The sequence below is a fragment of the Cibotium barometz genome, chromosome 4 (assembly GCF_041138505.1).
Source record: "Cibotium barometz isolate CiBa-2024 chromosome 4, ASM4113850v1, whole genome shotgun sequence".
NCBI classification, from domain to species: Eukaryota; Viridiplantae; Streptophyta; class Polypodiopsida; order Cyatheales; family Cibotiaceae; genus Cibotium; species Cibotium barometz.
The window spans coordinates 10794697-10807546 of NC_141049.1; positions in this window are offsets into that span (position 1 = coordinate 10794697).

Here is a 12850-nt window from a genome sequence, read left to right on the forward strand (position 1 = left end):
GGAACTCACCTCGCCAATCCACCTAATTTCTAGATGACATTTCGAGCTTTCTCTTCTCTGCAACCACCAATTGATATTCAAAATATGAACTAGTGCAATCAATTTTCAAAACAATAAAAGATCAATATAGAGTTTCCACACACAACATACACCGAGGAGTGCCCAAAAATCAATATAGTTATGTACGTACCTGCATCATCTTGTGCCAATTGTCAGGCGTTTTCTGTAAAGGTGTTTTGAGTCCGTGTACATATGGGATGCATGGTGTGCAATAAAACTTTGCCCTGAATGCCCTGGCAAGTGTATAGACGGAATGGCTTTGGAGTGATTTAGTGAATGCATTTCCCTTTGGAGCAGCTGCTGCTGGAGACTTGAAGTTTTTATTTGTATGAGCTTTTTATTTGTCTCAAGAGGGTGTCTTAGATGTGTATAAAAAGGAGGGTGGATGAGTATGAGGATATCAGTGATGGGGTTTTTGTGAGCTCATGGTGGAAATAGATGTATATATGCTAGTTTATGTGGAGAGAGCCCAATTCAGACTGTAAATATTGAAATCTCTCAGGCGATGCCAATAAAATATGAATTGCTCTTATGCTTGAGTTGGAGAGTCTTTCAGAATTGGAATGGTCGTCTTGGTAATGATGATGCTGATGATGATGGCCGTGGGCAGTTCTTGTACTGGACGTATGGACGCTGCACGTGAAATTGAGGCACAAGGTGATGTAGAGGGGTGTGGTTATTATGAAGCTTTTTTAAAAAAATAAAATAAAATACATAGTACTCGTGGCCAATAAAACCAATGGCCACTTGGAAGTTTTTTTGGGCCACCACCTCGTCTAGAAGACTGGAGAGAAGGAAGAAGGTAGCCGTTTCGAAGGTAAAGAGGGGGGGTCGCCGAATAGAAAAAGGGAGTCGCCCTTGCAGAGGCGCGTGTGCAGACGAAGACCAGGTTGTACTTGAAGGTGTTGGAGAGCTGCAGGCACACGGGTGCTGGCGCTAACGGGAGCCGGTGATACGCATGCAGTGAGGAAGGAAAGGCTGGCGCAAGGTGAGGCCCCTTGGTGACTGGTTGGCGCAGAGGCTGGCGTAGAAGATGGAGGGCTGTTCGAAGAGGCAAGGAGAACCACCTTGGTGAGGGAAGCCGTTTGGGCTGGTGAGCGTGGAGCGCAGCTGAAGAGAGAGGTCAGAGAAGCTGCTGATGTTAAAGGCCGCCAGGGCGTTGAGGTGCAAGGCAAGCGTGGTGTGGCCGTCGTGTAGAACAGCTGGGCGACTGGAGTTGCTGACGTGAAGATGGCTGGCGTCAAAGGATAGGCTTGGCTGGAGTGGGCGAAGTTGCTACAGGCTGCACAGAAGGCCGCCAGGGTGTGAGGGTCGAGGAAGAGAAGGCCAGGTGGTCGCGTAGAGTGCAGCTGTTGTGTAATGACGGGGGGCTTCTCAGGTGAGAGCGCACGTCAAGGGCAACGGGCAGGAGACAGTCGCTGAGTAGAAGGAAGGGCTCTGAAGGTTGCTGCAGGCGCAAAGGGTCCACCAAAGAGACGTGTGGGCTGGAGAAGTTGGTGAGGGCATTGAAAGGTTGGCGCAGCTGCTCCAGGTCTTATGAGGACGCGGTAGAAATTGCTAAATCAAAAGATTGGAAGTTGCAAAACGGATGAATCAGCTGGGGATGATTCCAGTTGTAGCACAGCCGGAGATTCGTAGAGTGGAGGCTACACCCATGAATGCAGTGATTGAGAGGATGAAGCCCACTGAAGTCCAAGCTATGCAGATGGTGCCACAAGCTAATCAAGGAGTACCTATGGTTCCTGCAGGTTCTGATGAGGGATTGCGACAGGATATGAAACAGATGGTTGATCTTATGAAGAATTTGAGCTTAAATTTAATGGGAAGTACAGGTGGTGGACGTGGTAGAGGCAGAGGCAATAATCATGAAGGGGGAGATGGACAAGCAGGGTATGGACGCGGACGCGGTAGGGGCCATCGTTTCATCCCTACATGCTGGAACTGTGGTGAGCTTGGTCATCTGAGTACAGATTGTGATAAGCCTCAGCGTATGGGTGGTGATATGTACCCACTACCTTCACAACTACCTGACAGGTCAAATGATTATGGTATTGATATCAGGGATCAAGCAGGCCCCAGTGGAATCACAGCTGAGGAGAAGGGGAAGGCAAAGGTCATGAATGTTGTTACTCTGGAGAATGTTCAGGTGAGAGAAGAAGGGGATGTGATGCCCGTTGGCAAGCACACAATAGATGAAAGAGAAGGAAAAGGGGTGGCTGGACCCAGCCGTAAGAAAGGGAAGCAACAGGAAGGAGAAGATGTGAAAGCCAAAAGGAAACGGAAGCCTCGTAGAAGGTTCGAGGTGTCAGACTTCCCACTGGGGGATGGGCAAACAAACTATGACTTGAAATCTGATTTGGTGAACAGGAAGGCCAACATCACCTTTGGGCAGTTGGTGGAGATGATGCCAAAATTGAGAAGACAATGGAAGGGACTTGTGAATCCAATGGAAAAGGAGTCAGAGAAGAGGTTAGTCAAAGTACTATCTTTAGAAGAGCTTCCAGATATTTGCCCTATTGTGGAGGTGTGGAGTAAAGGTAGGAGCCTTGGTCAGGCCTACATAGATGGAGGAGCTCAAATCTGTGTGATTACCCAATCATGTGTGGAACAGTCAGGCTTGAGGGTGTCTGGGGTTTCTGGTTTTCGAATTAGGATGGCTAATCATCAAAAGGTAAAATGTCTTGGTATGATAAAGGAATTGGAAATTGAAGCTTTTAATGTCAAAGCTACTGTAGATTTTCATGTGATGCCTGTGGGTCTTGGTGCTTTTCCAATTATTCTTGGACGACCCTGGTTGCGAGTGGTGGGTGCAGTACAAGACTGGAGGTATGGGATAATTTCTTTGCACAATAAGTGGGGTAATAAAAAATCTTTTGAGATGCATAGTAGGAGATCTTTAAATGATGTGTGGGAGAGGCCACAGGATTCGAGTGAAGAGGAAACTACCACTAGTACTTCTGAATCAGAGATGAATTCATCGACCACTGCTTCTAGTGAAGAAGAGGCAGATGTGGCTTTCCTAATATCAGAGCAACAAGGTAATGAAGATAAAGAAGTGCAAGAAGTGGGTGCTCAGGGAGAAGATACTATGGGGTCATATGAAGTGATCGAGGAATTACTGCAGCCAAAGATAGAAGTGAAGAAGAAGCAGGAGCTGATTGAAGGAATGCTGAGTCCGGATCTCTCGAGTGGAGAAAAGGTTAGATATGTTAATATGCTGTCTCATTTTCCAGAATTGTTCATCACTTCTTATAGGGAGATTCGAGGATTTAAAGGGCCAGATTTGAGGATTGAATTGAAAGAAGGTGTAAAAACAATTAGGCAGAAGCTTTGCAGGATGGGACGAGAACAAATGCAGGCCCTGAGAGAGGAAGTTGATAAGCTGTTGAGTGCAGGTTTTATTACACCAGTGGGGATACAGCTGAGTGGGTAAGTCCTACAGTGGTGAGTCCAAAGAAAGATGGCAGGTGGCGTCTATGTGTGGATTTCAAGCCTTTGAATGCTGCTACAAAGAAGGATTCTTACCCCCTACCTTTTTTGGATGAGATCTTGGATACTGTAGCTGGATATAAAAGATATAGTGTTTGTGATGGGTTTTCAGGTTATTTCCAGTTAAAGATTGCAGAAGAAGATCAGCGCAAGACGACTTTCATTACACCGTGGGAGTGTTTCTGCTACAAAGTTCTTCCTTTTGGATTGATGAATGGGCCAGCCTACTATCAGAAAAGGGCAAATTGGGTATTATCTCCTTTTTTGAACAAGTTTGTGAAGGATTTTATTGATGATTTTTGTATATACAGCTCCAGGCAAGACACATTTATGAGCTTAAAAAACGTAACATGCAAAAAATGCTTAATGCATTAAGATTAACGTATTTAGCTTAATGCATAAAGATTAATGCATTAATCTTAATGCATAAGCTTTATGCATTAAGCTTATGGATTAATCTTATGCATTAAGTTAATGCATTAATCTTAATGCATTAAGATTTATGCATTAAACTTAATGAATTAATCTTATGCACTAAGATTAATGAATAAGCTTTATGCATTAAGCTTAATGCACTAATCTTAATGCATAAGCTTAATGAAATAAGATTAATGCAGTACGCTTAATGCATTGATCTTATACATTAAGATTAACGCATTAAGCTTAATGCATAAAGATTAATGCATTAATCTTATGCATAGAGCTTAATGTGCATAGATTAAGATCTATGCATAGAACTTACTTAATGCATGTATTAAGCTCATGCATAAACCATAATCTATGCATAGAGCTTAACGCATAGATTAATCTCTATGCATAAAGCTTAATTTATGCATTAAGCTCTATGCATAGAGCTTAATCTCTATGCATAAGACTTAATCTATGCATAAAGCTTAATCTATGCATTAAGCTCTATACATGCATTAAGCTATATGCATAGATTAACCTCTATGCATAGAGCTTAATACATAGATTAATCTCTATGCATAAAGCTTAATCTATGCATTAATCTCTATGCATAAAGCTTAATCTATACATTAAGCTCTATCTAAACTAATCCTAAACCCTGGCACCACCCAAGGGTGCAATAATAGGTAGATGAAAAGCATAAATGATAAGAAGGCTTACCTCTTTTTGGTGAAATTGAAGGAGAGGATTGGAGGACCTACATACAAAACCCTAAAGAATACAAGAAAAAGAAAGCTTACCTCTATATTTTCTATGCTAAAAGAGATGATTATGCATAGAGCTTAATCTATGCATAGAGCTCAATGCTGCATAGAATAAGATCTATACATGCATTACGCTTTATGCATAGAGCTTAACGCATACATTAATCTGTATGCGTAGAACTTAATCTATGCAGCAATAAGATTTATACATAGAGCTTAATCTATGAATAAATACAAAACCCCGAAAAGATTAATGCATAGATTCAAAAGCCTAAAGAATACAAGAAAAAGAAATCTCACCTCTATATTGTCTATCTAAAAGATATGATTAGTGCAAGACCTACACACAACATAAAAAGGTAAAAGAGTAATTAGCAACTTATTTAATGAACTCTACCTACCAAACACAAGAAACATACAAAAGATCAATAAACATTAAGCATAGACATAAAAAGGAGGAGGAGAAGAAGCAAAAGGTGAAGGTTAGTACTCTATGCATTAATCTTAATCTCTTTATGTTTCTTATTAATCATTGGGTTAAGTATAATAGAAGAAATCCCTAATCATTAGGTCACACCATCACTTGTAGAGTGATGGATAGGAAAAGAAAGAAGGGGAAGGTGAAGAAGAAGAAGAAGGGGAAGGTGAAGAAGAAGAAGAACCATAAACAAATGCATTATCATAAAACATAAAACAAAAATACCTTCAAGAGCTTACACCATAGCCATTTGGTGACAAAGAGTCTCATGAAGACGAACGGGAAGGGGAAGAAGACATGGAATATAAAGAGTGCAAATGCATGTGATGAAGACAAAGAGTCTCATGAAGACGAAGGGAAAGGGGAAGAAGACATGGAATATAAAGAGTGCAAATGCATGTGAGGGAAGCTAGCTTGATGGAAGAAGGGAGGAGTTGGTGGAGGATCTCAAGGAAAGTAGTGGAGGGATTTTTTTTGGGGAGAGAAAGATAGGCAGCATTGACGGCACAGTAGGCTTGAAAAGTTAATTCTCTCAGTGTCGCTATAAGCACCTCTAAAAATGATGCTTAGCAATGCCTATAGCGACATTTATACAACGTTTATAGCGATGTTGGGTAAATTCAAGAGAGAAAGCCTATGCATATACCATTGACATTGCGAAATTTAGTGCATGTTTTCATATTTAGGTTCTTAATTGCACACTTTTTGTGCCTAGTACTGCAGATGTCTTCTACTAGTTTGGATAGTGATGGGTCACCATTAATTGGAGGTCCAGAGTGGTTGCAAAGAAGAATCCCTTGTTCATGTGCAAGATGCAAGAATGTTTGTGTATCTCTCTTCTCTTCTTTCTCTCTTGTGTGTGCAAGGTAGCATGTTATCCTTAACATCTTTGGTGTCGCTGGCCAGAGGAATGAATTTGGCTTAGGATCCTCCACTCTGTTCATTTGCTAGTGCCTTTGATTAGCCCAGTTGGAGTGTAAATCCACCGCTTGGTTGTTTAATCTTGCTTTGTTTTATTTTTTGATTGTGATTAGCTGGAGCATTAGAGGTTAATCGAGCATTGGAACATTCAAGACTTCACAAAGAGCGGGAGAAGTAAGTAAGTGCTCTCACATTGCCCTTAACATTCATGCAAAACCTTAATTTTATGTACTTTTTGCTTTAAGTTTACATTCTAGCTTAATCCACCAATTAATCTCAATTTGCTAGTCATAATTACACATTATAAGGATCTATTACTGCCCCCAAAATGTAAGGTTTCCCCCTACTAAAATTGGGGAAATACTTAAGATAGTCCACTACGTCTTAACTTGGAGAAAATTTCCTATTCATCGACACCTTAACCATGTAGAGAATCAAGGATACGATTCATAGGTAAGACCTAGTCCTATCACGCAGGGGGAGCGTGATCTTCTAAAAATCAAATCACCCATAGGGTAATTGATCAAAAATTGGGCAACTACTAGACTTGATTTCTAGAGGCAACGCTTTTTTCCTCATCCATGCAAGGCACATCTGCTAGCCTAGTCTTCTAGAATAGAGTTGGCAAAAACCTCTTACTAAAGTCCACGCAAATGGGGGGTATTACTGTCCCCAAAATGTAAGGTTCTCCCCTTCTAAAATAGGGGAAACACTTAAGATAGTCCACTAAGTCTTAACTTGGAGAAAATTTCCTATTCATCGACACCTTGACCATGTAGAGATTCAAGGATACGATTCATAGGTAAGACCTAGTCCTATCTTGCAGGGGGAGGGTGATCTTCTAAAAATCAAATCACCCACCATAGGGTAATTGAATTGGGCAACTACTAATCTTGATTTCTAGAGGCAACACTTTTTTCCTCATCCATGCAAGGCACATCCGCTGGCCTAGTCTTCTAGAATAGAGTTTCCCAAAGAACCTATTTATCTAGCGTAGGGCTTTCACTTAATCTGTTGCAAAGCTACGCGACTAATTGGGTCCACTCGTCCGTAGGATGGTGCTGTCGGGGCATTCCATCCTCCCACTTTCCACCCTACTCATGCGTCAATTTGTTTTCTAATTAATCCTACCACACTGTTTGACATAAATAAACATGTTTCTTAATTAAGTCCCTTTTCACAAGGTTTGTTAAAACAGTCTTTTTCCACAATACAATAATGCCAAAAACAAGATTTATTAAAAAAAAAGTTTATATATGAATCAATTCCATACAAGCCAAACCGGCTCTCTTATTCTTTTCCTTTATACTGCCGATGATCTAGAATTCGGTCTTCCAGCCTCTACATGTTGGGCAAAACCTTACGGGACCATACACCTCATCGTTGGCTGCCACTGGCGAGAGGACTCAAGCGGGTCTGTCGCCCTCCTAGGCTCCATCGCTCGATCCTCCCGCACCCTAGAGGGATGTCTGCACACTAGGGTGGGCTTATTCACCGTACTAGCCTAGGCCCTCAGAACTAGATAACATCATAATCTCTCGCCTCAATCGGCGAACCTTATTCTCCCAATGGTATGAGGGATACCTTGGGCCATTCCTGGGCATTGCTAAAACGGAGTTAGCGTCGAAGCGCCACGAAAAACTTTCACTCTTTAAAGATAACAATTTCAATGCAATTCATTGAATATAGCATTACTCAATTCGCAACTTCATACAATTTTATGTCATTATTTTAAAAGAAAAAGATACACATTTATTAACACTGATATTTAAAAAAAAACTCTTCTTTAAAAGATAACCAAGCTAACCTAACCACCATTTCCTTGAGGAGCTTGTAAAGGGAGGGTTGGGGCCGCATCGGAAGCATCTTCTCTAATCTTGTTTTGTTGCGTGCTCCTCTCGAGGCAATATTCTGACGTTTTCGGGAAGGGGCCATCTTGGATGTCGTCTTGTAGGGCTCGTTGTCGCGGTTGAAACGCTTCAATCGGATCTCAATTCTGAGATTGTTTTGTCACTGTATTAGCAAAAGACCACAACGCATGAACCCTCTCTAAGGCAAAAACCTCTTACTAAAGTCCACGCAAATGGGGGGGGGATTGTGAGATGTCCTTAACACAAAAACGTTTTGCAAAAGGGGAGAAGGACTGAGGGCTGCTGTAAGTCTCTTCACACAGGGGGGAGAAGAGTTAAGGACACTGCCTGCTAGAGTAAGGGGGGGATGGAGGAAAAATTAGCTTATCTGAAAAGTGGTAAATGAGGGGGTGTGAGAGGGGTGGCTGTGCTATAGCAAGTACATTGCACAGGGACGGACGGCGGTGCAATAGAGCATAGGCTATGCAGAAATGCATGTTCCCCATGGAGCACCCTGGGGGTTTATATAACTATGGGGTACGGGTACGGGCGCTGCCTAAAGCAAGGACGAAGGGATGGTGTACCAGCAAAGGCTGTAGATCAGCGGCCTGCATGGCTCTGTGGAAAGGTATGACGTCAGTTAACAGGGAAAGGAGTGGTACGCATGTGCCTTATCTAGTCTGGGGCAACATGGGTGTCCACATAGTGGTACGTGTGGACCACACAGTGGGCGGCCATCCTCTGGTTCTTGTGTGGCCATCGTACGGGCACCCTAGTGGCTTCACATCGAGGAGTTAACCCTCTTATGGTTGGCCAAGTGCAACTCTCTAGACTCGACTCTTGCATGCATCTCTCTTCTCTTCTTTCTCTCTTGTGTGTGCAAGGTAGCATATTATCCTTAACATCTTTGGCGCCGCTACCGAGGAATGTATTTGGCTTAGGGTCCTCCACTCTATTCATTTGCTAGTGCCTTTGATTAGCCCGGTTGGAGTGCAAATCCATCGTTTGGTTGTTTATCTTGTTTTTTTTGTTTTTTGATGGTGATTACCTAGAGCATTGGAGGTTAATCGAGCATTGGAGCAATCAAGTCTCCAAGAGTAGGAGAATCAAGTAAGTGCTCTCACATTGCCCTTAACATTCATGTAAAACCTTAATTTTTTGTGCTTTTTCCTTTAAGTTTACATTCTAGCTTAATCCACTAATTAATCTCAATTTGTTAGTCATAATCATGCATTATAGGAATCTATTACTGCCTCCAAAACAACCCTCTACATCCACCCCCACTAGAACAATGAGAAAAGGCAGGCCTCCTATCTGATGAGGTCGTGGTACGAGGTTGTGGACTAGGTACCATAGAAGAGAGTGGAGTGGCCTGGTCGCAACCTCCTTGTGAAATCCCAGCACCTAGATGTGGACTAGATCCTCCAATCGGAGTGGACATGGGTATAGGAGTGGGTAACCCAGGAGTAGGACCACCCATCGAAGTACCCCCCATTGGTGTAGGGCTAACTATGGAAGGAAGTGAGGGTGGAAAAATTATGTTCCGCACACTCTCTCTCCCATACCAATGGGACAAACTAGCAGCCAACTATGGGAGACCTTTTATGTCTGAATCATCAACAAATGAACAGTGAATGATGGTGTGTTGGGCTTCTCATTGCCTCCCCACATGTCTACATTATAAAAACGAGGCATGCTCAAACTTAAATAACACAAGAAAGCATAAGAAATCTTATACCTTATGCATGCTCAAACTTAGAACTCTTATACTACTCATGTGATATTAGCACTTTATTAAGGCCTTCTTGAATACTACTTAGACAAGCAGGGTGGAAAGTACCCCTTTCAGATGCTAGCTTCTGAGGACTTTCCACATGCTCCCTAGGTATTAAATCCAAAGGTAACTTCTCTTTTACTACAAGATAAGGATAGTGAAAATATCATGGACTCCCCCTCCACTATAACAACCTACTCGGCAGATAACCACTTCTAACTTGACTTAAGAAACATTCTAAAAGGCCTACAATAATGCCCCATATCTCTATGCATTATTCTCTAAGCCTAGGAGAATAGAAAAGTTGAAACCCTAGCACCCAAGGGTGCAAAGCAAATAAATGTGAAGAATAAGGACCTTCCCATATGTCTTCTTTCTATCACCTCCATCCTTGTTATCTCCAAACTGTCTATAGACCCCTCCCTTAGCCTTGGCTCTCTCAATTAGCCACATTATCCAGGCATACTTCCCATATGTCTTCTTCCTATCACCTCCATCCTTGTTATCTCTAAGCTTGCCATCCATCTTAGATCCCATCTCGACTCTATGAATACCCACCAAGCCCTCATTACATTTCCCCAATATATCTTCACCACAAAAAAACATCCCAGCTACATTTTGAACATTATTTTCTAAACAATCCATGTCAGCAATATGTTGCACCTCTTGATCTGCATCCTCAGCCTCCTCAACCCACAACCTACTTACTATATCTAAAACCTCGTCATCATTGAAATATACTGCAGTGTCTGCACAAGGATCAACCTGCTCTACATCACCTATAATCATAGGTTCTTTAAACAAAACACTTACACCCTCCAAGGCGTCATCCATCGTGGCATCCACAACACTATCCACATTACAATTAACATCTTCAAGAACACATGCAGGCATCTATGAAAAAACAACCTCTGCACATTCAAATAAACATGCAAATTTCACATTAGTGTCATATGATGTAGAAAACTCTACCTGAGGTCTCTATGGTACCTCCATCATACTAGGGACCATCCGCCACTTTACAATAGACTTATCCCCCTCCAGGCTTCCTTCCACCACTTTCTCAACATCTACAACCTCCAAAACTAGTTCCACATCCATACAACCTGTATTCTTTTCAACTTCACAAACATGCTTATCCTTTACCTTTGCAACCTCTGACATAGTATTCTCATAATGATCCACAACACGCATATACTGCTCCCAGCATGATATAAATCAAGCAAATCAAATGCATTAGCTCTACTTGGCCTGGCAAAGGTGGCATACACAAGCTGCCAGTTTTCCTTCTCGTCTTCCTCTCCTAATACATGGCAACCTTTTCAGCCTTTGCAAAACTTAGTCAATTCCACCTTTTCTCTGATCCTTCCAAGAAACCCTTCAACAAAGCTATCCTTCTTAAGAAATTCAGGGTGACTCCATCCCAAGGTCTTTAATACCCTCTTCCATGAATCTTCAAACTTGTCAGCAAAATCTGACACCTCCTCACCCTCTCCTTGTTGGCTCAACATGGTTAGCCTTCTCCATAAGTCCTTTGAAGAAGTGTCCACCTTCCCATACTTCCTCCTTAAGGCTCAACATGGTCAGCCTTCTCCATAAGTCCTCTGAAGTGTCCACCTTCCCATACTTCCTCCTTAAGGCTTCTCTGAAACCATCCCAACTTCCTCTATCAGCCTTTGTGGAATCATACTCAAACCAGTCCAATGCTGCATCCTCCAACAAAAAACTTACTAGCTTCAACTTGAAAGAATCATCCTCTTTGTTGCTACTCAAAGCTACCATCTCAATTCCCCTTAGAAACTGTAAGATCCCTGTTCCCACCAAGCAACGGATTCGGGGTACTGGCAGCGGAAGTAGTGCTTCTCGCGCGGGACAGGGGTCCCACACTCGGGGCCTCGCCCACGGATATCCGGATAAGAGACTAATCCGTCGGTTATTCCAAAACCGAACCCGGAAAAACTTTCTTAACCGGAAGCACGGGCGATTCCACCAGGATAACTTTTTACTCTAACGTAGTCAAGATCATTTCTGACCGAGATGATCCAATTACATCTATAAGATACTTAGTCAGTTCAAGGAAGAAACTTGCACTTGGATCATTGGGATCAACGCTTTTTTCCCCATTCAAGAGGCACAGCCGTTGATTCCTATCCATAGAACAGTTACTGTCCGGGTTTTTTTTTTTTAATCTATCGTAAAAACAAAAGTTTGAGTCTCGATTTACGGATCCATCAGTCCAGCCTAACCCCATCCAATCCCATGGTTAGCCAACCGCCCAACCACTGTAGTGATGGGATCCAATTAAAAATTTGGTTAGGTTTTGTCCCGGGTACCAAGGAAAAGAGTTCCAAGGCCCCCTAGCCGGATGTTCATGCAAAATAAAACTAGTCACACCACTCACACACCCAATATGAAATTGCCTTTTTCAACCAGATTCAACCAGTTTAAAACAATCCTTTAATAAAACCATAGTATCATTGATCACCATCTTCCAATTTATCCAATTGATTCTTAATTTCCCATCATTCCTTCATCAGAGTATCTATGGCATCATTGGCAACTAGAACGCTCAGGAGCCGTTTCGATAGTTCCTAGCCCATAATACTTGGCAATATAATCACTTAACATGATGGACTCTCGTTGAAGATCAGCAAGATCAACCAACAGATCCATATAAGGAGCCATGGACTCATCCATTGAAGACCAGCAAGGTCAATCAACCAGATCCATGCTCGATTTCAGAAAACAACTCCAACTCTGTTCCAATATCTTCCTCGACGCACGCGTGGGTATCCTAGGCGACCCAGAGCCCGAGCACCGTATGGTCAGCACCCTCTAGGATCCTTCGCAGGTAACCTAGCGCTTCACGCATAGGCCGCTTCCTTGGCCCCTCATCCACCGTACCGGAAGCTCACCATTTTAATCGCACCGAGGCTGGTCAAGACCTCGGCCGACCTTGCTACGCGAGACGTCCTTCATTGACTCCCCGTCAGCAGTTGCAACTTTCTCATCACGACCTTAATCACAAGACGGTCAAAATGCTCCCCCCAGCATTCTTGACATAAAACAATCATTTACAGACAGCATTTACAAACAGCATTTACAA